Genomic DNA, 27,387 nt, shown 5'->3' on the forward strand with positions numbered 1-27,387 from the left:
TTCAGCGGATCATTCTTACCCATTCCCTGTAGTTATTTGTGATCCTGAATAGAGGTGAGAATGCTGGTCTAGAGAAGTAAGAGTGGGCAGAGGCCACTGCTCACCATGCAGAACAAGAAGTACCAGGAGGCTAGAATTTCAATAACTGGAACTGTTTGCTCATCCCCCACATATACTTGCATTGTGGCCTTGAAGGTCAATCTCTACATCATGTCTTTATGTCTAGTCCAAAACAATGACAGTTCATTTGTGACTTTTTCACAGTGGGGAGCTCCAGCAACAGACTCTAGTATCCTGTGGCTTTGTAGTCTCCTCTAAGCAATGGTATATAGACAGACCTAATTTTTTAACCCCAATCTGGGCTCGACTCCACAGAGCAGCATCTCAGACATGTTGGGAAAGATGTTTTGATCCCTAAAATAATGAGGGAAAAGGCCTGAGAGATGTTCTGAACAAGTTTAATATTTCACTAAATGTTGCAAGGTCTCTGGAATCCTTATGGCAGTAAAACGCCAGAAAGAAAATTCTGCATTGCAAGAATGTCTAACCGCTAATGGCTGATCCAGCCATTTATGAAGAGTGCAAAATGGAATACCTGAAAGAAAGGGAAGAATTTAGAAAAACTGGACTTACTACCAAGAAAAGGCTACAGAAGCTTCCCACAAGCATGCAGGCAAATATTCAAATGATACTCAGGATTTCCAATGTTCATGGAAATCATAATCACCTAAAATAATGGACCCAAGGAAATATGTTTGCTTTACCCTTAATTATGGAAATAATTTAATCCGAAATAAAGATTAAAAAAACAAACAAACATTGACTTAGGTAGCAATCAGGAAAGATTCTCTTTGTTCAGCTTATTAACAGTGCCTGATTACCCTTGGGACATTTTAATTCTACTGAGTAACTTGTTATTTATGACATGACTTATTGCTAAGTCTTATCCGATCAAGACCCCATGGACTGGGCTCCATCAGGCTCCTCTGGTCATGGAATTCTCCAGGCAAGAATACTGGAGTGGGTTGCCATTCCCTCCTCCAGGGGACCTTCCCAGCCCAGGAATGGAGCCCAGGTCTCCTGCATTGGCAGGCGAATTCTTTACCACTGAGCCAATTTAGAAGCTCTGGTTGCAATGCAGACATTCCCCTACCAGGCAGCCTCACCCAAGTCCTGCTGCTGTGGCTGTTCTTCCCACAAGTACCACTGCCCAGCGGGGGTCAGGGGCCAAGCCTGCTGTACCCAGAGGGCGAGAGCTCCCAAATGGCCTGACCCACGGAGCAGGAGGAGAAGTCAGCGCGAGGCTTCCAGCAGACTTCGGCCCCTGTCCAGGAGCGATGTGAGGTTAAGGAAAGGCTCACCCTTGGCTTCCCTGCTTCTATCCTGGACATTTCTGTGTAGTGTGTTCCAACCCTACCACCCTTCTCTTCCTTCACCCCCCTCCCACCATCCTGTGAGCTTCACCAACCTTGGCTCCAGCCAAGTAACTCTCTTCCAGTCCCCCTCTTTGTTAAGGCATAAATGCTAGGGTCGTTGGGCTTCCCTGGTAGCTCAATGGGTAAAGAATCCGCCTGCAATGCAGGACACCCTGGTTTGATTCCTTGGTCGGGAAGATCTGCCGGAGAAGGGATAGGCTACCCACGCCAGTATTCTTGGGCTTCCCCTGTGGTTCAGCTGGTAAAGAATCCGCCTGCAATGCGGGAGACCTGGGTTCCATCCCTGGAATTGAACCCAGAGAAATGTTCTTAAATGATACAAAGGGAAAGGCTATCCACTCTAGTATCCTGGCCTGAAGAATTCCATGGATTATGTAGTCCATGAGTTCACAAAGAGTGGGACCCGACTGAGCGATTTTCACTTTTTCACTTCGATTTCATTATCTAAGATCTAGCTTGGAAATAGAGAATTGGATGGTATCTATTTCTTCTTCTTCAGCTTCTCTAATTGGTCCAGATTTTGGTAGAATCACAACTTGTTAGTTTTCCCAGGGAAAAGGTCAACTAGAGGTTTAGGATGCAGACCTGGGAGACCCCCACAACAGGGTCAGTGCTCTCAGACCAGAGGAAGAATCTTTATCCAACCAGGCATCCTCAGGGGCGGCTTCTAGATAAATCAAACCCAAGAGAGGAGAAATCATTTTCTTTTTAGCTAGTCCACAGGTGTGCCCCTCTGGCAGCCCTGCACCCTCACCCCACAACACCATCTGGCTCAGGACTGAATTTCCCAACCTCAACATGAGCCCCTCTTCCCATGCGCCCCCTGCCTTTGTTACCTGGCAACAAACGCCTGTACAGCATCATGGACCTACTAAACAGCACAGGAAACTCTGCTCAAGACTCTGTAAGAATCTCAATGGGAAAAGAATTTAAAGAACAGACACATGTATATGGATAGCTCAATCACTCTGCTGTGTACCTGAAACTAACACAACACTGTTAATCAGCTAAGTTCCAATATAAAATAAGACTTTTTAAAAAAGCCTTTACAACACACTCTGCCACTTTCTTACCATGAGTGAGAAAATGCCCCAGCCCCCCCACATCAATGTGCTTTCACCTATGAAAAAGGGGGTGTTCCCCAAGTGATAGTGGCTGGAAGAGAAGCCAAAGGGCCCCAAGACCATGTTAAGTTGCTTCAGTTTCCCCAGGGGCCACCCTATACGATCCTTAGTTCTTCCAAAGTACCTTCAGTTCTTCTCCAATAATAAGAGCTGTTCACAAAGGTACCATGCCCACACATCACACCCCATGGCAGGCGGCATGCTGGCTGGTACGCCTGGAAGTGTCAATGCCCAGAAGCTCCTCAGACACATCTGGGAATTCTTCCCTAGGATGGGAGGAAGGATAATAGACCTTGTCCCCATCTGTTCCCCTACCCTGATCTTCTTTGGCAAATTAGCGAGTTGCTTAGTCACTGCTGCTGCTGCTGCTAAGTCACTTCAGTCGTATCCAACTCTGTGCGACCCCATAGACGGCAGCCCACCAGGCTCCCCCGTCCCTGGGATTCTCCAGGCAGGAACACTGGAGTGGGTTGCCATTTCCTTCTCCAATGCATGAAAGTGAAAAGTGAAAGTGAAGTTGCTCAGTCGTGTCCAACTCTTAGCGACCCCATGGACTGCAGCCTACCAGGCTCCTCCATCCATGGGATTTTCCCGGCAAGAGGACTGGAGTGGGGTGGCACTGCCTTCTCCGGTTTAGTCACTAAGTCATATCTAACTCTTTTGAGAGCCCTTAGACTGTGACTGCCAGGTTCCTCTGTCCATGGAATTTCCCAGACTAAGAATACTGGAGTGGGTTGCCATTTCCTTCTCCAGGGGATCTTCTCCACCCAGGGATCGAACCCACATTTCCTGTGTCGGCAGGCAGATTCTTTCCCACTGAGCCACCTGGGAAGCCCAAATTAGCAAGTACAAAGGAAAAAAGACAAGTGCAGTAGTTAAGGGCAGGGTCTTGAAGTCAGGAAAGCCTGAGCTCAAACTGACAGTGAGAACTCAACAGTGGCGGTCATTACCACTATCGTATGAGGACTCCGCTCAGCGTTGTCATATGTGTGCGTGGCGCCCCCTGGAGCTGCTCACATCAGTGCCTGCAAGGACATTTTACCCCATAGCTCTGGAGAGGCTATGGAGAGGCTCCTTAATTTAAAAGTCCACATGAAGAAGGTAGACAGCTAGTGGGCAATTCTCAGCAGCAGCAATTCCATTTCCAATTTTGCCCATGTATAAATTTGTTTCAGAGCAATTTTAGAGCTACAGAGGAAGTAATTCTCCTTTATAATTTTTTTCTGTATCAAGGGAATATAATGACACTTTCCAGAACTTACTTAAAAGGAGACTTGCATTTTAATTTTTATTTATTATTCATTTTTTAGCTACACTGCCGGGGCATGTGGGATATTAGTTCTGCAACCATGGATTGAACCCACACCCCTTGCAGTGGAAGCATGAAGTCTTAACCACTGGACCACCAGGGAAGTCCCAAGATTTGTATTTTTAATCTAATAAATACTTCGTATGTTTTCAATGAATACTGTAAAAAATAGAAAGGAGCTTTATTACTGTAAGTTCATGTCAGGAGACACTAACTAGAATTTCTGAGTATGAAACGGGGTGTTAGGCATGAATAGAAGAGATGTTATGCAGATTAGATATAATTAGACATAACGATTAGACATAATCGTTATCATCAAGGAGCTTCTAGTGTCAAAAGCAGAGATTCTTAACTGAGGGTTATGGATGAACCTCGGAGGACCCATAAAGCTTCTGAAATTGTATATATAATTGTGTGTGTGTTTGTGGACAATTTCTGGTCAGAAGGCCCAAAGCTTTCTTTAGATTCTCAAAGGGATCCACAAAAAAATGTATGTCTAAAAAAATAAAAAGGTTAAGAACCACAGACCAAGACAAAAGAATCATTAAACTGGAGGAACGTTTCTATGGAATGACACAAAAATAGACTATTCACAGTCATCTAATTTTGGGTTTTGCCTACTGGTATAGATAAAAGACAAGCTTAATTCTTGGCTTGCTGAATTTAAAGATAGCCTGAGTCTTTCATTCCTCTGTAAACATGTGATTTTTCAATACATTTGGATTTCTCAGAATTTGTTCACAAAACCTGTGCCAAGATCTATGGCCCCCTTGGTATCCCATTTGGGCTGCCCTGAGCCTCACAATAATTTATGACACAGCCCGCTGTGTTGAGCCCTCCTCCCTGGATGACTAACAGGAAGAGAACTTTGGCAGCAACACAGCCTTAATGAATGAAAAATGCAAACCTTGCAAATCCCTTTGCATTGAAATCCCCTGGAGTCTGGATGCAGACACAGTTCCAAAAAGCCTGCCTTTCCAAAGATGCAATTTACCGCCCTTAGAGGTTTGCTGTGGGCCACCCAAAGCACATAGGCCTGATTCAAACAGATTTTATCAGCCAAGCAGATATGGGGCTCTTTATGGTCAAATGGGGAGATCTGTTGACATGAGAAGTTTCATGATAAGTCGCATATTATCACTACACACTTCAGTTTGATTTGCACAGGGTCAGCGACAGAACTGATCTCTGCCTCCACATAGCTCCAGTGCATTCCTCCACCATATGTTGAAGAAGGAAGGAGACTTTTAGCTAGTTATACCCTTGTATGGGGTTTTCTTCATAAAAACAAATGTATATTGAGGAAGAAGCCACCACTGAATTCTCACGGGGAGTAGCCAGGAATTTCCTTCCTTTCATAGACTTGAGCTCAGTGAGGTGAAGACTCTGGGGAGATGCTGCAAACAGAAAGGCTGCCTCTTTGTTAGCATATGAAAAATAGGCTTTCCTGGGGCGTGGGGGTACTACTCACCCTAGAAATGGGATTTTTATTTCCCCATGCAGGATAGAGATTATAGTGCAGGTATGGAATCTATTATCCAAAACCCTTGAGGCCAGATGTCTTTCAGGATTTGGAATCATTTAGATTTTCTAAAAGTTAATAGGGAGGAATATACATAGACTAGATAAACAATAAGGTCCTACTGTATAGCACAGGGAACTATAGTCAATATTCTGTGATAAACTATAATGGAAAAGAATATATATATGTATATATATATATATATATATGGATAACTGAATCACTTTCTTGTATAGCAGAAATTAACACAATGCTGTAAATCAATTATACTTCAATAAAATAAAATTTTTAAAAAGTTAATATGGAGGATATACTCTACACCACAGGATGGGACAGCACCCCATAATCAGATAAACTTCAGTTTTTCTTTCTGCCACCATCAAAATATTGATCATGTCTCCCCTCGTGCTACCAGGATGGGTACAAGAACTATAAAAATATTATTCTTGTACAAGGACAAACAAGAGAGGGAAGAGAAGGAAACTGATTTCTCCTCATGTCTCTCTTTCTTACCATGGAGAAAAAGTCTTTCCTAAATGCCCCAAGATGACTTTGTCCAAACACTACTGCCCAGAACTGGGTCTGAGATGTCATCTAGTACAAATTCTTGGTAAAAATTCATTCCCTACATTTTGAAGGGATTATATCCTCCCTAAGTATGCTGCAGCTATAGCTGAAGCTACTCGGGGAATACGTCAGGAATAGTATTGGAGACCCTGATGCTGGGAAAGATTGAAGGCAGGAGGAGAAGGGGATGACAGAAGATGAGATGGTTGGGTGGCATCACTGACACAACGGACATGAGTTTGAGTAGGCTCCGGGAGTTGGTGATGGACAGGGAGGCCTGGCATGCTGCAGTCCATGGGGCTGCAGAGAGTCAGACACGACTGAGCGACTGAACTGAACTGAACTGAATATTATTAGTAGATATTGGACAACACTGGATATTATTAGTGACTAATATTAGTCACTTAGAAGAGTGACTAAGATCACTAATGGTACTACCACCCAGATTATATAAGATAAGCAAAGGCACGGTCCTAGTTCCTAGAAAAGGAACAGCAGAAACTGCCTAAACAGCATCTGATTAAAGTATGAACCATCTCTGACCCTAATCTATGTGCCTCCTCTAAGAAGCATCTGTGGACACTGAAATTTAGACTTGCTACTCAAGTACACAAACTAATTTTTATTTATATAACCAGTGGCAAATAGAGTCCTATCTTAGAACTTGATATTAAGGCATGGTGCTCTACTTGCAACAATATAAGGGAGGAGGAGGATGGTACAGGAAAAAGGGGAAAGAAAGTGGAAAATGAGGTAATAAAGAGACAAGCTATAGACCAGACTAGGTGATCAGCAAACTATGCCCCTTGGGCCAAATCCAACCCATTACCTGTTCTTATAAATAAAGATTTATTGGTATACAATCATGCCCATTGGTTCACAACAGTAGAGTTGAGTGATTGCAACAGAAACCATACAGCTTGCAAAGCCTAAACATTTGCTATATAGTCTTTCCCAGAAAAAGTTTGATAATCCTTGAGCTGGATCAACTCACCAAAGCCAGGTATAAGAGAACAAATATAAGAAGAAGATGCTCTCCATTCTCAGATCAAGAACAAGTCCTGGAGGAACTAACAGGAATTCCAATAGATGAGGTCACACGGCAACAGGGAATCTAGGTTAAGTGCCCTAAACTAGTCACAGCATAGCCACAGATGCCATAGCATCTTAGAACTCACATGGCCCTGGTCATTAGGAAGAGGGAAATAGCCAGGAAAAAGCTGGGTCCCAGAGTTGACTACAGGACCAAAGGATTAAATAAATGACTTGGGTAGGAACTCACAGTGAAAGCCAAGATAGATGCATCGTTCTTCCAAATGGGTTTATAAAGGAGGGAGGAGTGGGAAGCATATGTGTGTGTTGTGGGGGGCGGGGAGGGGCATAAATTCAACTCTGAAGGCAATATCCCCATACTGAGGGTGAGAGCCCCTTGGATGAGCAACTACAAACCAGGAAAATGAGTGGTCAGCTCAGATGTGCAGCGCAGAGCCGGAGCTTGGATATTATATTTGCAATAAACCTGCAAGAGAGCTGAATCGCAATCCTTCGCTGGTTACAGGGAAATCTGGGGCTATTGAAATGATTCCTGCCTCAAGTTAGAACCATTCTGGGGAGTATCTGGGACCGAGTGAGCCACATGGGGAGAGCTCAGCAGCTCAGCTGAGAGTCACTGGGAGCAGAAGCGGCAGGGACACTGGGAAGAATAAACCTAACTACTTCCATTGGGGGCAATGACTTGACACTGTTGACCTAGAAATACCACCCTCTACTTAGACAGCATTAAAGAAAAACCAATTATTTTTCAACTCTGTATTTTCAAGATTCCCTTCTACTCGTGCAAGTACAAATCCATCAGCTATATTGTTCTTCCCAACTCTGTATTTTAATGATGTTGTTGTAACACGATGCAAAATGATATTTAGCTTAATGTTTCCTGGTGGCAGCTGGAAAGGCACCTTAACATCAATATTAAAAAAAAAATACTTGGAAATTGCATTGTGAGATGGGCTTCCGGCACACAGAGAATCCACCCTATGGGGTGAGGATTCTTACAGCTCCATCAAAGAGGGTGTTCCCTTCCGGCAGGCAGTGTCCTTGACTCTTCCTGTTCTTCTGCAGTCCAGATCTCATAGGAAAGCTGCCCTAATCCTTGGAGATTTAGGTAAACTTGGTTTGAACTCCCAGAGTTATAGCTTGTATGAGTTCAGGGCCTCCGAAAGTTTTCCCGAGAATTCCTGGCCTTTTAACCTTCTGGTTCCTTCTGTCTTTGCTCCTACATCTGTTTCTCTAATCTGAATTCCATCCTGTTGTGGGTTGAATTATGTCTCCCAAAAAAATGTGTTAAAGTTCTAACTTCCAGTAACTCAGAATGTGACCTTGTTTGGAGAAAGTCTTTGCAGAAGTAGTCAAGTTAAGATGAAGCCATAAAGGTGGACATTAATCCAATATGACTGGTGTCCTTCTAAAAAGGGGAAATTTGGACACAGGGGCAGACCATCAGAGAGGGTTAATGAAGTGGAGAGATTCAAGGAAAAGATGGCCATTCTCAAGACAAGGAATACCTAAGGTACCAGAAGCCAGGAGAGAGCCTTCTCCAGAGACTTCAGAGGGCGAAAAGCCCTGCTGACAATTTAATCTCCAACTCCTGGCCTCCATATCTGTGAGACAATGCAATTCTGCTGTTTTAAGCAGTCTGACGTGTGGTCCTGTTTTACAGGAGCCAGAGGAACCCAACGGGGATCTTCCCGACCCAGGGATGGAACCCAGGCTTCTTGTGTTACAGGCAGATTCTCTATTGTCTGAGCCACCAGGGAAGTCCAGAAAACTAAAACACATGTCTTATATGCCTGGACTCAGAGCTCTGCCCCTTGCCTTGAGGCGCCAGCAAATCTGCTCAGACAGGCCTCTCTTGGATTTACCACTGAGGTTCCCCAGAACACTGCAGCCTGTCCCTCACACTCCTTCAGAGACATTTCACTCTACAGGAAACCTCCTGGGAACTAGGCGGTTTGGGACCCTGACCAGGCCCATCTGCCATCTCAAAAACTCCTAGAGGGACCTGGTGGGCTGGTGGTTAACAAACTACCTTGCAATGCAGGGGATGTGGATTTGATCACTTCTCAGGGAAATAAGATCCCACATGTCTCTGGGCAACTAGACCCAAGAGCCGTAACTAGGGAGCCTGTGCGCCTCAACTACTGAGTCCACGTGCTCTAGAGCCCATACTCCACAACTAGTGAAGACCACGTACACATACCACATCCCCCGCCACCCCCCCGCAAAAAAACCTCCTGGAGTTTTAGAAAAGAAAACCTCTCCCTTTCATTTCAGTATCATAAGGTTTAATCCTAGGGTTTAGGTTTCTGTTTAGATTTGCACCTACAAGCTGTTGTCACTCTCAAAACAATGGTGCAGCAAGATCTCAGTGTTCTAGTGAGGAGGTGGAAAGGGAAGAAAGTCTAGGACCTTTCCTTTAACTCAGACTTGGACTGACCAGATGGAGGAGCTGGTCCTCAGCTCTCTTTACAATAAACTCTCAGCATGATCAGGAGGGCATAAACCAAGTGGCTAATCAAAAGGGTCTACTTAATCTGTATGAAATACAATGGTCAAACATGCCGGGTCATCTCTTAAGACAAGTTGTCTTTTCTTCTCCTTGATCTAGATTAATGATAAATATCAAAGCAAGATCTTTGACGGTAGCACACCCCTGGTTATAGAGATCAAAGCATGAGCTCTAGGGATTTCCCTGGTGGTCCAGTCTGTTAAAATCCACCTTCCAATGAAGGGGACATGAGTTTAATCCTGGTTGGGGAACTAAGATCCCACATGCCACAGGGCACCTAAGCCCGAGCACCACAACTAGAGAAGCCTGTGTGCTGCAGTGAAGACCTAGTACAGCCAAATTTTTTTTAAAGTAATACAATTTAAAATTAAAAACACAAAAACAAAAACATGAGCTCTAGGAGCAGACAGAACTGATTTTGAATCACAGCTCTACCACTTTTTGACTCTATAACCTTGGACAAGTTCCACAGCCTCTGTTTCTTTATCTGTAAAATGAAAATAATAATAAAAATCATAGGATTATTACAAAAATTACACAAGCTAATCATGCCACATAATATGCAACAAAGGTACATCTAGTCAAAGCTATGGTTTTTCCAGTGGTCATGTATGGATGTGAGAGTTGGACCATAAAGAAGGCTGAGTGCCAAAGAGTTGATACTTTTGAATTGTGGTGCTGGAGAAGACTCTTGAGAGTACCTTGGACTGCAAGGAGATCAAATCAGTCAATCCTAAAAGAAATCAGTCCTGAATATTCATTGGAAGGACTGATGCTGAAGTTGAAGCTCCAATATTTTGGCCACCTGATGCGAACAGCCCACTCATTGGAATAAACTCTGATGCTGGGAAAGACTGAGGATGAGGGAAGAAGGGGGCAAGAGAGGATGAGATGGTTGGATGGCATCACTGACTCAGTGGACATGAGTCTGAGCAAACTCATGGAGACAGTGAAGGACAGGGAAGCCTGGCGTGCTGCTGTTCACGGGGTCCCAAAGAGTTGGACACAGCTTAGTGACTGAACGACAACAACAATCATGCCAAGGGTTTAGCAGAGTGCCTGCCTAATCCTTCCAGAAGTTGTCTCTTACATATTTAAAAGGGCCATCTTGGGACTTCCCTGGTGGTCCAGTGGTTAAGACTTCATGCTTCCACATAGAGGGCACAAGTTCCATACCTGGTCAAGGAATTAAGATCCCACAGGCCTCAAGGCAAAAAAAAAAAAAAAAAGGCCATCTCTCTAGGCTAAGTGGTTGGAGGCTTGGGGGAGGCCTCCTAACTGTTGTTAGGAATTTTGTTTGGTTGTTGATAATAGGGATTTGAAATAATGGTTTAAACAAAATAGAAGATATATCCTCTTTGTTTTTCTTGCTCCATCTCTCACTTCCTCTCCCCTTTCCCCTCCCTATTTCCCTCCCTCTCCCTTTCAGAGAAATAGAGGGCAGCCCAGGGCAAATATGGAGGCTCACAATCACCAGGGAATCAGGATCTCTACTCCTCTCCTCTTTGCTTGGTCCTCCTCATCACATTGTTTCCTTCCTCATGGTCACTTCGTAAGAAAAGATGGAACTCAGCCATTATATGCGCATCACAGACAGCTGTCTGTCTTCTGGAAGGAATCTTCTCAGAGTCTCAACTAACAATTTCTGTTCACACTTCATTAGCTGAACCATCAGTCACATGATCACAGCCAGGTGCCAAATGCGCTAGGAAAGGTAGGCTTTTAGCCAGGCACTTTGCCTTTCCAAATAAAATCAGAATTCTCTTTCTAAGGAGGATGAGGGGAATGGATTTCTACAAGCTGCTCTGGTCTCTGGAGCCCTTGTTCCCTAATTTAACCTTCACACAGGCTTGAAGATGGAAAGGACCTAGGGCTCAGAGAAAAAGAACAATCACCCAGAGGGGCCAAGAGATGTCAGATCTTAGTTCCCCAACCAGGGAGTGAACCTGTGCCTCCTGCAGTGGCAGGGCGGAGTCTAACCATTGGGCTGCCAGGGAAAGCCCCTACTGTTCCTCATATTAAAACTGTTCTCCTTACCTGGGATTCAAAGCTCTGCAGAATCTTTCCAGACTTCCTTGTCAATGGTCCCTATCCTCATCTTCCTGCATCTGGGCCTTGAGGATAATTATTCTCTCCACCTAGAATGTAGGATTCTGATCTCTTATCTGCCCACATTGTAACCATCCATCAAAGTCCAGCTTAGATTCTACCTCTTCCATGAAGCCTATGCCCACTCTATGGAAAATGTTAGTCGCTCAGTTGTATCTGACTCTTTGTAACCCCATGGACCATAGACCCCCAGGCTTCTCTGTCCATGGAATTCTCCAGGCAAGAATACTGGAGTGGGTAGCCATTCCCTTCTCCAGGGAATCTTCCCGACCCAGGGATCGAACCCAGGTCTCACACGGCAGGCAGATTCTTTACCATCTGAGCCACCCGGGGAGCCCACACCCCCTCTATAGTTAATACTAATTTCTCCCTTTCTCTGAACACTTCTTAGAACATAAAAGCTTGTCCTGGTCTTTCTGCAGTTGGTCTTTATGGCCTTCCTGTCTTACAGTTGCAGTTTTCAAACCTCAACTACTATTTTACCTCTGGGTTTTCCTACTTCTTTCCTCCCCCCACCTCATTTAAGCACACAGTCAGACCTGGCCACAGGAAAGGAAGCAGAAACAAAAGAAATCTCTGGTTTTGTGTCCCACTGATGAAATTTCCAGAGTGATTTTTAAAATGAGATCAAAGTGAGGAAAGACTAACAGAGGATCCCCCGGGACTGGGTGGGGAGAGGAGGAGGAAGCAGTCCTCAGCCAAAAGACATCAGGCAAGTCAGAGTGTTTCTCCACCTGTTTTCAGGCAGAAGCCTGGGGAGGGAGCGAGACCTCTGAGAGGTGTGGGGTCTGGAAGCCACAGGCATCTGTGGTATGCTCACTGCACAGGGCTCCAGGGAGAAGTAAGCCCCCAGAGAAGCTCTCTGAAGACGGGCCTGAGTGGATAAGGACCAGAACATCACACTTTTAATCTCAGGTTGGCAAGAAGGAAGCTAAATAATTCCAGGGCTTTCCAGGCACAGCATGGGAGTATCCAAGAGATTTACAGGACCTAAAGGAACCAGGCAGACCTTTAGAAATGAAGGACATCTTAGTGGCCATCTCTATGCAAAAGCGACAAGCATGGTGGACACCACATGAACACATCACTCAAGGAGCAGATGGACCTCTCCCAACACTTGCCCACTATTTATACCCTTTAAATCTTAGATGACTTACAGATGAACTCTACTGGACTCTAAGCTTCTGCATGGCAGAGATAGCAAAAGCTAAACTGTGTTTCCTAGAAATTTGAGTTGGAATCTCCAAGTGGTATATTCCTCTAAACCAACCCACTAATAACCTGAAGCCTGGGCTACTACACTTTGAACTTGGGAGAAAAATAAAAACTACCTTATCCCCTGCAGGCAATGGCCTGCCGCAGGGTCTAGCAATGCCTGCATGGGACTTTATGAAGGAGGTCGCCATTATGTCATTAACTCCACCAAAATTTGGCCCCAGGTAAACAACAGGGAGGGAACATAGCTCCACCCTTCAACAGAAAATTGGATTGAAGATTTACTGAGCATGGCTCCGCCCATCAGAACAAAACCAGTTTCCCCCTCAGTCAGTCTTTCCCATCAGGAAGCTTCCATAAGCTTCTTAATCCTTCTCCATCAGAGGGCAAACACACTGAAAACTCAGTCACGGAAAACTAACCAGTTTGATCACATGGATCACAGCCTTGTCTAACTCAATGAAACTATGAGCCATGCCTTGTAGGGCCAACCAGGACAGACGGGTCATGGTGGAGAATTCTGACAAAACATGGTCCACAGGAGAAGGGAATGGCAAACCACTGCAGTATTCTTGCCTTGAGAATCCCATGAACAGTATGAAAAGACAAAAAGATAGGACACTGAAAGATGAACTCCCCAGGTCGGTAGGTGCCCAATATGCTACTGGAAATCAGTGGAGAAATAACTCCAGAAAGAATGAAGAGACGGAGCCAAAGCAAAAACAACACCCAGCTGTGGATGTGACTGGTGATGGAAGTAAAGTCCGATGCTGTAAAGAGCAATACTGCATAGGAAACTGGAATGTTAGGTCGAGGAATCAAGGCAAATTGGAAGTGGTCAAACTGGAGATGGCAAGAGTAAACGTCAACGTTTTAAGAATCAGTGAACTAAAATGGACTGGAATGGGTGAATTTAACTCAGATGACCATTATATCTAATACTGTGGGCAAGAATCCCTTAGAAGAAATGAAGTAGCCATCATAGTCAACAAAAATGAGTCTGAAATGCAATACTTGGGTGCAATCTCAAAAACGACAGAATTATCTCTGTTCGTTTCCAAGGCAAACCATTCAATATCACAGTAATCCAAGTCTATGCCCCAACCAGTAATGATGAAGGAGCTGAAGTTGAACAGTTCTATCAAGACCTACAAGACCTTCTAGAACTAACACCCTAAAAAGATGTTCTTTTCATTATAGGGGACTGGGATGCAAAAGTAGGAAGTCAAGAAATACCTGGAGTGCATGCTTAGTCACTCCAGTCGTGTCCAATTCTCTGCGACCCCATGGACCATGGCCCACCAGGCTGCTCTGTCCATGGGATTCTCCAGGCAAGAATACTGGAGTGGGTTGCCATTTCCTTCTCCAGTGAAAAAATATGAAGTGAGTGAAGTCGCTCAGTTGTGTCTGACTCTTTGCGACCCCATAGACTGTAGCCTACCAGGCTCCTCTGTCCATGGGATTTTCGAGGCAAGAGTACTGGAGTGGGTTGCCATTTCTTTCTCCAAATACCTGGAGTAACAGGCAAATTTGGCCTTGGAGTACAAAACGAAGCAGGGCAAAGGCTAACAGAGCTTTGCCAGGAGAACGCACTGCTCATAGCAAACACCCTCTTCCAATAACACAAAAGAAGACTCTACACATGGACATCACCAGATGGTCAATACCGAAATCAGATTGACTACATTATTTCCAGAAAAATACAGAGAAGCTCTATACAGTCAGCAAAAACAAGACCAGGAGCTGACTGTGGCTCAGATCATGAATTCCTTATTGCCAAATTCAGATTTAAATTGAAGAAAGTACAGAAAACCACTAGACCATTCAGGTATGACTTAAATCAAATCTCTATACAATGGAACTGAGAAAGATTCAAGGGATTAGATCTGATAGACAGAATGCCTGAAGAACTATGGACGGAGGTTCATGACATTGTACAGGAGACAGGGATGAAGATCATCCCCAAGAAAAAGAAGTGCAAAAAGGCAAAGTGGTTGTCTGAGAAGACCTTACAAATAGCTGTGAAAAGAAGAGAAGCTAAAGGCAAAGGAGAAAAGGAAAGATATTCCCATTTGAATGCAGAGTTCCAAAGAATAGCAAGAAGAGATAAGAAAGCCTTCCTCAGTGATCAGTGCAAAGAAATAGAGGAAAACAATAGCATGGGAAAGACTAGAGATCTCTTCAAGAAAATTAGAGATACCAAGGGAAGATTTCATGCAAAGATGGGTTCAATAAAGGACAGAAATGGTATGGACCTAACAGAAGCAGAGGATATTAAGAAGAGGTGGCAAGAACACACAGAAGAACTATACAAAAAAGATCTTCACAACACAGATAATCACGATGGTGTGATCACTCACCTAGAGCCAGACATCCTGGAATGTGAAGCCAAATGGGCCTTAGGAAGCATCACTATGAACAAAGCTAGTGGGGGTGATGGAATTCCAGTTGAGCTACTTCAAATCCTAAAAGATGATGCTGTGAAAGTGCTGCACTCAACATGCCAGCAAATTTGGAAAACTCAGCAGTGGCCACAGGACTGGAGAAGGTCGGTTTTCATTCCAATCTCAAAGAAAGGCAATGCCAAAGAACGCTCAAAGTATTTCACAATTACACTCATCTCACATGTTAGTAAAGTAATGCTCAAAATTCTCCAAGCCAGTGCAATCAAAAAGTCTACAAACAATAAATGCTGGAGAGGGTGCAGAGGAAAAGGAACCCTCTTACACTGTTGGTGGGAATGCAAACTAGTACAGCCACTATGGAGAACAGTGTGGAGATTCCTTAAAAAACTGGAAATAGAACTGCCATATGACCCAGCAATCCCTCTGCTGGGCATACACACCGAGGAAACCAGATCTGAAAGAGACACGTGCACCCCGTTGTTCATCGTAGCACTGTTTATAATAGCCAGGACGTGGAAGCAACCTAGATGTCCATCGGCAGATGAATGGATAAGAAAGCCGTGGTACATATACACAATGGAATATTACTCAACTATTAAAAAGAATGCATTTGAATCAGTTCTAATGAGGTGGATGAAACTGGAGCCTATTATACAGAGTGAAGTAAGTCAGAAAGAAAAATACCAATACAGTATATTTACGCATATATATGGAATTTAGAAAGATGGTAACGATGACCCTATATGCGAGACAGCAAAAGAGACACAAATGTAAAGAACAGACTTTTGGACTCAGTGGGAGAACGCGAGGATGGGATGATTTGAGAGAATAGCATTGAAACATGTATATTATCATATGTGAAATAGATCACCAGTCCAGGTTTGATGCATGAGACAGGGTGCTCAGGGCTGGTACACTGGAATGACCCTGACGGATGGGACAGGGAGGGAGGGGGAGGAGGGTTCAGGATGGGGGACACATGTACAACCATGACTGATTCATGTGAATGTATGGCAATAACCACCACAATACTGTAAAGTAATTAGCCTACAATTAAAATAAATTTTAAAAAAAAGAAATTAAAAAAAATTCTCCAAGCCAGGCTTCAACAGTATGTGAACCATGAACTTCCAGATGTTCAAGCCAGATTTAGAAAAGGCAAAGGAATCAGAGAACAAATTGCCAGCATCCACTGGATCACTGAAAAAGCAAGGGAGTTCCAGAAAAACATCTACTTCTGCTTTATTGACTGTGCCAAAGTCTTTGACTGTGTGGATCACAACAAACTGTGGAAAATTTTTTAAGAGATGGGAATACCAGACCACCTTACCTGCCTCCTGAGAAATCTGTATGCAGGTCAGGAAACAACAGTTAGAACTGGACATGGAACAACAAACTGGTTCCAAATCAGGAAAGGAGTACGTGAAGGATGTATATTGTCACCCTGATTATTTAACTTATATGCAGAGTACATCATAAGAAATGCTCAGCTGGATGAAGCACAAGCTGGAATCAAGATTGTCGGGAGAAGTATCAATAACCTCAGATATGCAGATGACACCACCCTTATGGCAGAAAGTGAAGAAGAGCTAAAGTGCCTCTTGATGAAAGTGAAAGAGGAGAGTGAAAAAGTTGGCTTAAAACTCAACATTCCGAAAACGAAGATCATGGCATTTGGTCCCATCACTTCATGGCAAATAGATGGGGCAACAATGGAAACAGTGACAGGCTTTATTTTGGGGGGCTCCAAGATCACTGCAGCTGGTGACTGCAACCATGAAATTAAAAGACGCTTACTCCTTGGAAGAAAAGTCATGACCAACCTAGACAGCATATTAAAAAGCAGAGACATTACTTTGACAGCAAATGTCCATCTAGTCAAAGGTATGGTTTTCCCAGTAATCATGTACAGATGTGAGGGTTGGACTGTAAAGAGAGCTGAGAGCAGAAGAATTGATGCTTTTGAACTGTGGTGTTGGAGAAGACTCTTTTGAGTATCCCTTGGACTGCAAGGAAATCCAACCAGTCCATCCTAAAGGAAATCAGTCCTGAATATTCATTGGAAGAACTGATGCTGAAGCTGAAACTCCAATAATTTGCCCATCTGATGGGAAGAACTGACTCATCTGGGAAGACCCTGATGCTGGGAAAGATTGAAGGTGGGAGGAGAAGGGGACAACAGAGGATGAGATGGTTGGCTGGAATCACTGACTCAATGGACATGAGTCTGAGTATGCTCCAGGAGTTGGTGATTGACAGGGAGGCCTGGCGTACTGCAGTCCATGGGGTTGCAAAGAGTTGGACATGACTGAGCGACTGAACTGAACAATCCCACTGCAGGGAGAGAAAATGATGTCAGCACTGTAAAGGCCCCCTGGTTTCTCTAAGGAACAGGGGCTGCTGAATGGGTGTACAGTGGCCACATCTCACCTTATCACAGTAGGGCATGTGGTTCTTTGCAGTGACGACCATCTCAACCAGGCCTCAGAGCTCCCACTTCTGCACCAGAGAAAGTGGACTAAGGGTCTTCACTGAATGTTCTCTTTTTATACTGTTGTTAATGTATAAGTTTCTATCAATTTACTGATATTTTTTAAGTATCTAAAATTGAAAGTGTTGGTCAGTCAGTCATGTCCAACTCTTACCCCATGGTCTGTAGCCCATCAGGCTCCTCTGTCCATGGAATTCTCTGGGCAAGAATACTGGAGCGGGTTGTTAATCCCTTCTCCAGGGATCTACCCAATCCAGGGATCAAACCCAGGTCTCTTGCATTGCAGACGGGCTCTTTACTGTCTGAACCACCAGGGGAGTTAAGGGCAGGATAAAAGAAAGGGGACAAAGAAGTTTCTTGGTTGGAATACAAATATGTGTGTGCTCAGTCACTTTAACCATGTCTGACTCTTTGTGACCCTTATGGACTATAGCCTGCCAGACTCCTCTATCCACGGGATTCTCCAGGCAAGAATATTGGAGTGGGTTGCCATTCCCTTCTCCAGGGGACCTTCTTGACCCAGGAATCAAACATGCATCTCCTGCATTGTAGGTGGAGACATGCTAAACATGCTCTTTACCCACTGAGCAATCTGGGAAGTCAGAATAATACATTAGTGCTTATATTTAAATGACATTAGAAAAAAATATGTAAAAAAACTCTGTAAAAGTATGCATGGGTTATAATAGTTTCATTCTCCAGTACAAAACTGCATACATTTTTACAATAATTGTATGAAAATTCTTAAGGTATGAAATAAGAGGAAAAAACATTGGCTAGAAAGCAGTGCCATTTTTGGAAACTGCCAAGTTGTATACAGATTTTAAACATTTTAACTTCATTTTTATTGATTCAAAATGGCCCACAATTATAATAAGATAGTAACTATGGTTTTTGTTTCAGCCTCTGCTCATGGCCAACTTCAACTTTTTGTCATGCAACTAATAATTTGAAGATCATTAATCCCTTACCCAGGAATTCAAAGCTGTAAATGTTTCCAGATAAATACATCATTGTTTATCATTGAGAAAATCTCTGGAGTTAACATTCTCATAAAAAATGAAAGAAAGTCCACAATAAAACATATGGCTAAATTATCAGCTATAACTTGCACAAAAATAATTTTGACAATGAACATAGATAGACATTGGGCTTCTCTGGTGGCTCAGAAGATAAAGAATCTGCCTGCAATGCAGGAGACGTGGGTTCAATCCCTGGGTTGGGACAATCCCCTGGAGAAGGGAATGGCAACCCACTCCAGTATTCTTGCCTGGAGAACTTCATGAACAGAGGAGCCTGGCTGGCCATAGTCCACGGAGTCAAAAAAGAGTTGGACACAACTGAGCAACTAACATTCTCATAGCTAGGCACTGGGTTTCAGAAATCACACTTTTTAAACCAGGGAGTTTGGAAGTCTGAGGTGAAAGAGCTGACAAGCATCTCCATGGCAACCAAACACTGTTGGGGTCTTCTGTGCACCCCCTTACCAGACTTGCACTTTGGATTCTAGTTGCTATTTAGATTTGGCATCTCCTTTTCTTTCATGCTTCCTGAGCCTGGCTCTTTGCAGATTTATAGATCTAGTAATAACCTAGTCTTTAGTGGCTCTGTCTTTGGTGCTATCTGGATCAGCATTTTTATTTTATTAATTCATTTCTTTTAAAAATATTTATTTGGTTGCACTGTCTTAGTTGTGGTACATAGGACCTAGTTTCCTGACCAGAGATTGAACCTGGGTCCCCTGCATTGGGAGTGCATAGTCTTAGCCACTGAACCACCAGGTAAGTCCCTCAGTATTTCTACCAAGAAGTTTGGAGGAAGGTGGAGGTGAGGGAGAGGCTTTCTCCAAGGTAACGAGGTCAATGAGGACAATCAGGCAGCAAAAGTCATTCATTCATGCAGACAAAAGCCGTTCTAGGCTGAGTACTCTGTAAAGAAAACTGGATTCTCCAAACTTCCCTCCTGTTTTACTGAAATTTCTATCTGTAGTTGCCCCAAGTTCCAGTTATTCCATGTGGTTTGTGATTCAGTTTTGTCCCTGGCTACAAATTTCTAACATTCCCATCTCAGTACCTTTTACAAAAATATCTGCTGCTGACTCGGCTGTCTGACCACAGTCCAGCCTTCTAGAAACTGGGCAACATATGATACCCAGTTGAAACTCTAGTCACTGGCTATGCTCCCCAGACTGAGCTTCAGACAAGCCTAAGCATGCTAGAGTACAATAGAACAATGTTTTCAAATGTGTGGATGACACAAATCGAGGAGGGATGGCGAATGTGATGGAGACTTTAAAAAGCTCTTGAGAGGCTGGAAGGCTGATTCGAGAGCAACAGAATGAGATTTAACAGCCATGAGTTTGAATTCCAAATACCATCTCATTAATATAGATGATGGAAAAAATGGCTTGACTATTTTATGTGAAGATACGGGGTGTTTTGTGGATCTTAAGTTCAGTGTGACGTGACTTAGCTGCTCTAAAAGCTAATCTTCTTGTGGGCTGCATTAATAGGATTGTGTCCAAATCACGCCAGGCAATAATCTCCGTAGACTCAGCTTCAACTGGTCAGGCAACAGCTGACTACTCTTGTTGTGACCTCCGTTCTACAAGGGGGTCATTACCAACCACAGATAATTCCAGGAAAGCAGACCAGCATGGGGAGATCTGGGCTGTCCACTGCACAGGGAACTGTTGCACCAACTGTTAAGCCTGAGCAGTGGCTCTCTTATCTGTTAAAACTTTTAAAAAATTATTTATTTATTTATTTGGCTACACCAGGTCTTAGTTGTGGCATGTGGGATCTAGTTCCCTGCCCAAGGATCAAACCCAGGCCCCCCTGCATTGGGAGCTCAGAGTCCTAGCCACTGGACTACCAGTTTTAGGGACATCCCTAAAACTCCTTTGGCTCATCAGAAAACTCAGCTGGCTTAGGCAAGAGGAGGGTCACAAATCCTAATGATAGACAGGGCTGCCATTCAGATGAGAGACACAGGTACAGCTCTGCTAGTTGTTTATCTCTGGCATCTGCTCTGATTCATAGGTTCCCATAGCATACTGGCTTTAAATATTTTGAATATCACCCCTAGAAACAGAAGAGCCTCAGAAAATCCAGGGCTAGGGATACCAGCTGAGCTTTAGGAAGGGCTCAGGCCAGGAAACGAAATGTCACTGGAAGGCTTGGCAGTACCAGCTCTCTGCTCCTCCGTCTGTTTCATTCTTCTCTGTCTGTATGAGACAACTTTCTCCAATCTCTCTAGTCTACTTGTCAGAAACTGACTTTGTCTCCATCCCAGCTCCATGTTCCCAGCAGAACTTGGCTTAGCGTGGAATGCCTACCATCCCTATCAACTGTGGTCAAGGGCATGGAGTATCAACACGTCAGACAAACATGGCTGCTAGAAACCCATGCCTATGGGAAATTCCCTAGTGGTCCAGTGGTTAGGATGCCGCAATTTCACTGCCAACCCAGGTTTGATCCCTGGTCAGGAAACTGAGATTCCCCCAAGCCATGTGGAACAGGCAATAAATAAATAAAGAAACCGTCCTCTATGGACTGAGATGGGGCAGGCAAATACTCAAAATGTTTTGTATCACTTTTTAACTTACTGTGATGTCAAAGCCCCTTTGAAAAGTTGGAGAAACATGTTTTCCTTTACACAAACACACACACAACTTTGCTTATGCTTTCAAGAGATTTCTAGAACCTTGGAATACATTGATGAACCCCAAAATAAGATACCCTGGCCTGGAAATGAAATACTTAAGGAAAAAATATGAATGTCTTCCTTCAAATTGCTGGAGAATTATTGGGGGAAGCAATTAAAATTATGTAAACCTGCCTGCCAATATAGGAGATGTAAGAGACGGTTCAAGCCCTGGGTGGGGAAGATACCCTGGAGGAGGACATGGCAATCCTCTCCAGTATTCTTGCCTGGAGAATCCCACCATGGTCAGAGGAGCCTGGTGGGCTACAGGTTGCAAAGAGTCAGACAGCACTAAAGTGACTTGGCAAGAGTGCACAGTGGAAAGCTTAGAATGCTATATAAAAACGAAAATGTGGTTCCATTTGGAGGTAATATACTGGGTGATTCTTTTTTGTGAGTTTCCCAATTATCCTGCCAGGAACATAATATGTTTAGTTTTTCTTTCTTTTTTTCTTCTTTTGATCTTTCAGCTGTGCCATAAAGCATGTGGGATCTTTGTTTCCTGATCAGGGATCAAACTTATGCCCCCTGCCTTGGTGACAAGGAGTCTTAACCACTGGACCACCAGGGAAGTCTCTATATGGTTAGTTTTATAACCAGATAAAGCATTTTCAAAAAGAAACAGAATCAAATTTTCAAATGCTTCAGACAGAGTTGAGAACAGTGGGTAAAACTGATAAGAACACAGATTTTAATTCAGTAATATTGGCTGCCTTAAAAGTAATCACAATGTCCCTGAATCTAGCCTTTTCCCTCCTATAATCTGTTCTCAAAACAGAAGCCAGAGTATGTCTTTAACTTGTGTTAAAACATAAGTCAGAGTATGTCTGTCTGCTCAGCATCCAGCAACATTTCCCCCGCCAGTTCAAAGAGTCAAAATCCTTGAGTCTGGGGATTCTGGAGTGAGCTGCCATGCCCTTCTCCAGGGGACAGGGAGCAAACTCAGGTCTCCTGTGCCTCCTGCACTGAAGGTGGATTCTTTACCGACTGAGCCACCAAGGAAGCCCCACAATGGACCTACTCACTCTCTTTTTCTCATAGGAGATATCACCTTCTAAAATATTACGTAAAAGTTTTACCTTCTGTTGCTCCTCATTTGAATGTAAGCTCCTTGAAGACAGAGGATTTTGCTGTTTATTAATTTTTTTTTTTTTGGTTTGCTTAATCCCAAGTACCCACAGCAGTGCCTGGCCAACAGTGGATACTCAGTAGACACCTGTTGGAGGAAGGCAGGAAAGGAGGAGTAAAAAAAGACTTGTGGTGGTCAAGCAGAGACAGAGTGGGTTTCTCAGGAGGAATTCCTGATATGGAGAAGCTTGGACCACTTGGAAGTTTCACTGCCACAACTTGGAAGATTCTATATGATCCGACTCTTCCCTTCTGCCACCACAAACCAGATTTTTACTGAGATTACTTGCCACGTGTCTTAGACAGGAATCCTCTGGATACAAGGAAGAGAAACCACTCAGGTTATATTAAATATTAATTTAAAAAAAAGGAAAGTTTTAATTTAATGCATAGAATCTAATGGATTCCAAGGGCAAGAACTCCAGGGTGGCCCTGGAGAAGCTGAAACCAGAATTATCTCTCCCTTTCTCGTACTTCTGAGGGAGATTTAATCTCTCCCTCAATAGACATCTCATTTCTCCTTCCTGGAGAGTGGCTAGACCTCCCAGCTTCAGGAACCTTTAACTAATTAAAGTCTCAGTCTCCAATCCAAATTCTTCAAGAGTGAATCTGATTGGCTTATCGATTGTTTTTCCATACATCAAGTGGTACCATCAGCTGTCATCCCAGGCAAGAGCATCAGAGAGTGCAACCACAACCAAAGAATCTACCCTGGTGGGCTTGGGAAGGCAGGCAGTTCTCAGAGAAGAAGCACAAGAGCTGAACAGGCAAATTGGCCAGCACTCCAAGGCTCCACCCCACTGGAATCTAACTGCACTAACATTCTCAACAATCTAATTTCATTTCCCCAGCAATTTCCTGTCTGGAAGAGGTTGCTGATTTCTTTGAAGCTAAAATCGGCACATCCTTCACTTATAAAAATAATAAACAGCTTTCTGAGAAACTTCTGAGGACATTTTTCTACCACCTGCACAATGAGAGGACTCATCCCTAGCTAAGAGTGGCAGAGACTTTACCCTGAAAGAGAGCTGCAACCTGTCACAAAGTTCTGCACCGTGAACACAGATGTATATATAACTGCTTTTCATAAGCTTTTTCTAAAAAAAAAAACAAGAAAAGAAAAAAAGGAGGCAATAACACAAATACAGAAATATGCACAAATCACAAGTGTTCCACTGAATGAATTTCCAACAGTAAACACACTCTTGAAGCCAGCACCCAAATTGAGAAATCAACATTATCACCCAACTTCCCATTGCCCCTCACACACACTATTTCCTGACTTCCATAGTTTAGTTTTGCCTAAGTTTATAGCCTCTGGCCCTTTTTTTCCCTAATGGATTGGCTATCTTCTATTTTTAAAGCAACTTTATTGAGGTATGATTGATGTGCAATACAGTAGATATATTGAAAGTACACGGGTTGACAAATTTAGGTCTATGTACACATCAAGAAACCATCACCACAGTCAATCCCACTGGCTCTAGACAACCACTGATTCATCTATGGTTGGATCAATGATGTCATATCAGTCTGTTTATATTTCTAGAATTTTTTATAAATAAAATCACATTCAAAAACCACTACAATATTGTAAAGTAATTAGCCTCCAACTAATAAAAATGGGAAAAAAAATCACATTCAGTTCAGTTCAATTCCTCAGTCGTGTCCGACTCTTTGTGACTCCATGGTCTGCAACATGCCAGGCTCACCTGTCCATCACCAACTCCCGGAGCTTGCTCTAACTCATGTCTATTGAGTCGGTGATGCCATCCAACCATCTCATCCTCTGTCATCCCCTTCTCCTCCCGCCCTCAATATTTCCCAGCAATCAGGGTCTTTTCCAATGTGTCAGTTCTTTGCATCAGGTGGCCAAAGTATTGGAGTTTCAGCTTCAGCATCAGTCCTTCCAATGAACACCCAGGACTGATCTCCTTTAGGATGGACTGGTTGGATCTCCTTGCAGTCCAAGGGACTCTCAAGAGTCTTCTCCAACACCACAGTTCAAAAGTGTCAATTCTACGGCACTCAGCTTTCTTTATAATCCAATTCTCACATCCATACATGACTACTGGAAAAACCAGAGCCTTGACTAGACTAACCTTTATTGGCAAAGTAATGTCTCTGCTTTTCAATATGCTGTCTAGGTTGGTCATAACTTTTCTCCCAAGGAGTAAGCATCTCTTAATTTCATGGCTGCAGTCAACATCTGCAGTGATTTTGGAGCCCAAGGAAATAAAGTAATAAAGTCTGCTACTGTTTCCTCATCTATTTGCCACGAAGTGATGGGACCAGATGCCACGATCTTAATTTTCTGACTGTTGAGTTTTAAGCCAATTTTTTCACTCTCCTCTTTCACCTTCATCATCAAGAGGCTCTTTAGTTCTTCTTTCCTTTCTACCATAAAGGTGGCATCATCTGCATATCCAAGGTTATTGATATTTCTCCCGGCAATCTTGATTCCAGCTTGTGCTTCATCCAGCCTGGCATTTCACATGATGTACATACACTTTTATTTGGCTCTCGCTTCTTTTACTCAGAATAATTATTCTGAGATTCATCCATGTCATTACACGTATCTCTAGTCCATCCCTTTCTATCGCTAAGTAGTAACCCACTGTACGATATATGACACTTTTTGTATCCATTAAACATTAAGGCATTCAAGTAGTTTCCAGTTTGGGGCTATTTAAAATAAAGGGGCTGAGAACATTGGCACAAAAGTTTGAGTGAACATATTATTTCATTTATCCCGGGTATTTAGGAGTGGAATGTTGGGGTCATATGTTACATGTATGCTTAATTTTATAAGAAACTGCCAGAATGTCTTCCATTTTACATTCTCATAAGCTGTGCATGAGAGTGTCAGTTGTTCAATCATCTTAACTCTTCAAACTTTGTTGTTGCTATTCAGTTGCTCAGTAATGTCCAACTCTTTGTGACCCCACAGACTGCAGCACACCAGGCTTCCCTGTCCTTCACCATCTCCCAGAGTTTACTCAAACTCATGTCCACTGAGTCAGTGATGCCATCCAACCATCTCATCCTCTGTTGTCCCCTTCTCTTCCTACCTTCAATCTTTCCTAGCATCAGGGTCTCTTCTAATGAGTCAGCTCTTCACAGCAATTGGCCAAAGTATCGGAGCTTCAACTTCCGCATCAGTCCTTCTAATGACTAACAATCACAGAAAACTAACCAAACTGATCACATGGATCACAGCCTTGTCTCATTCAACAAAACTACGTAGTATGTGCCATGTGGGGCCACCCAAGATAGATGGGTCATGGTGGAAAGTTCTAACAAAATGTGGTCCACTGGAGAAGGGAATGGCAAACCACTTCAGTATTCTTGCCTGGAGAAACCCATGAACAGTATGAAAAGGCAAAAAGATATGACAGTGAAAGATAAACTTTCCAGGTCAGTATGGGCCAATATGCTACTCGAGAAGAGTGCAGAAATAACTCCAGAAAGAATAAAGAGTTGGAGCCAAACCAAAAACAATGCCCAGTTGTAGATGTGACTGGTGATGGAAGTAAAGCCCGATGCTATAAAGAACAATATTGCATAGGAACCTGGAATATTAGTTCCATGAATCAAGGTAAATTGGTCAAACAGGAGATGGTAAGATTGAAATTGATATTTTAGGAATCAATGAAGTAAAATGGACCGGAATGGGCGAATTTTTTTTTTCCCCAGGTTCTTTTTCCTTTTTTTTTTTTTTTCATTTATTTTTATTAGTTGGAGGCTAATTACTTTACAATATTGTAGTGGCTTTTGCCATACATTGACATGAATCAGCCATGGATTTACATGTGTTCCCCATCCCGATCCCCCCTCCCACCTCCCTCCCCATCCCATCCCTCTGGGTCTTCCCAGTGCACCAGCCCCAAGCACTTGTCTCATGCATCCAACCTGGACTGGCGATCTGTTTCACACTTGATAATATACATGTTTCAATGCTGTTCTCTCAGATCATCCCACCCTCGCCTTCTCCCATAGAGTCCAAAAGTCTGTTCTATACATCTGTATCTCTTTTTCTGTTTTGCATATAGGGTTATCGTTACCATCTTTCTAAATTCCATATATATGCATTAGTATACTGTATTGGTGTTTATCTTTCTGCTTACTTCACTCTGTATAATGGGCTCCAGTTTCATCCATATCATTAGAACTGATTCAAATGAATTCTTTTTAATGACTGAGTAATATTCCATTGTGTATATGTACCATAGCTTTCTTATCCATTCATCTGCTGATGGGTATCTAGGTTGCTTCCATGTCCTGGCTATTATAAAATAGTGCTGCAATGAACATTGGGGTATACATGTCTCTTTCAGTTCTGCTTTCCTCGGTGTGTATGCCCAGGAGTGGGATTGCTGGGTCATATGGCAGTTCTATCAGAACAGGCGAATTTAATTCAGATCAACATTATATCTACTACCCTGGGCAAGAATCCCTTGGAAGAAATGAAGTATCCATCATAGTCAATAAAAGAGTTTGAAATGCACTACTTGGGTGCAATCTCATAAATGACAGAATGATCTCAGTATATTTCCAAGGCAAACCATTCAATATCACAGTAATTCAAGTCTATGCCCCAACCACTAATTCCAAAGAAGCTGAAGTTGAACAGTTTTATGATGACCTATAAGACCTTCTAGAACTAATACCAAAAAAAAAAAGGTCTTTTTCATCATAGGGGACTGGAAAGCAAAAGTAGAAAGTCAAGAGATACCTGGAGTAACAGGCAAATTTGGCCTTGGAGTACAGAATGAAGCAGGGCAAAGGCTAACAGAGTTTTGCCAAGAGAA

General features: G+C 43.2%; 1 pseudogene; it reads left to right on the plus strand.

Annotated features, from left to right (window-relative positions):
- Positions 1-356: 356 nt before the first annotated feature.
- LOC122693160 overlaps positions 357-27,387 on the plus strand; it is a 45,732-nt pseudogene continuing 18,701 nt past the window's right edge.

The sequence above is a fragment of the Cervus elaphus genome, chromosome 5 (assembly GCF_910594005.1).
Source record: "Cervus elaphus chromosome 5, mCerEla1.1, whole genome shotgun sequence".
Taxonomy (NCBI): domain Eukaryota; kingdom Metazoa; phylum Chordata; class Mammalia; order Artiodactyla; family Cervidae; genus Cervus; species Cervus elaphus.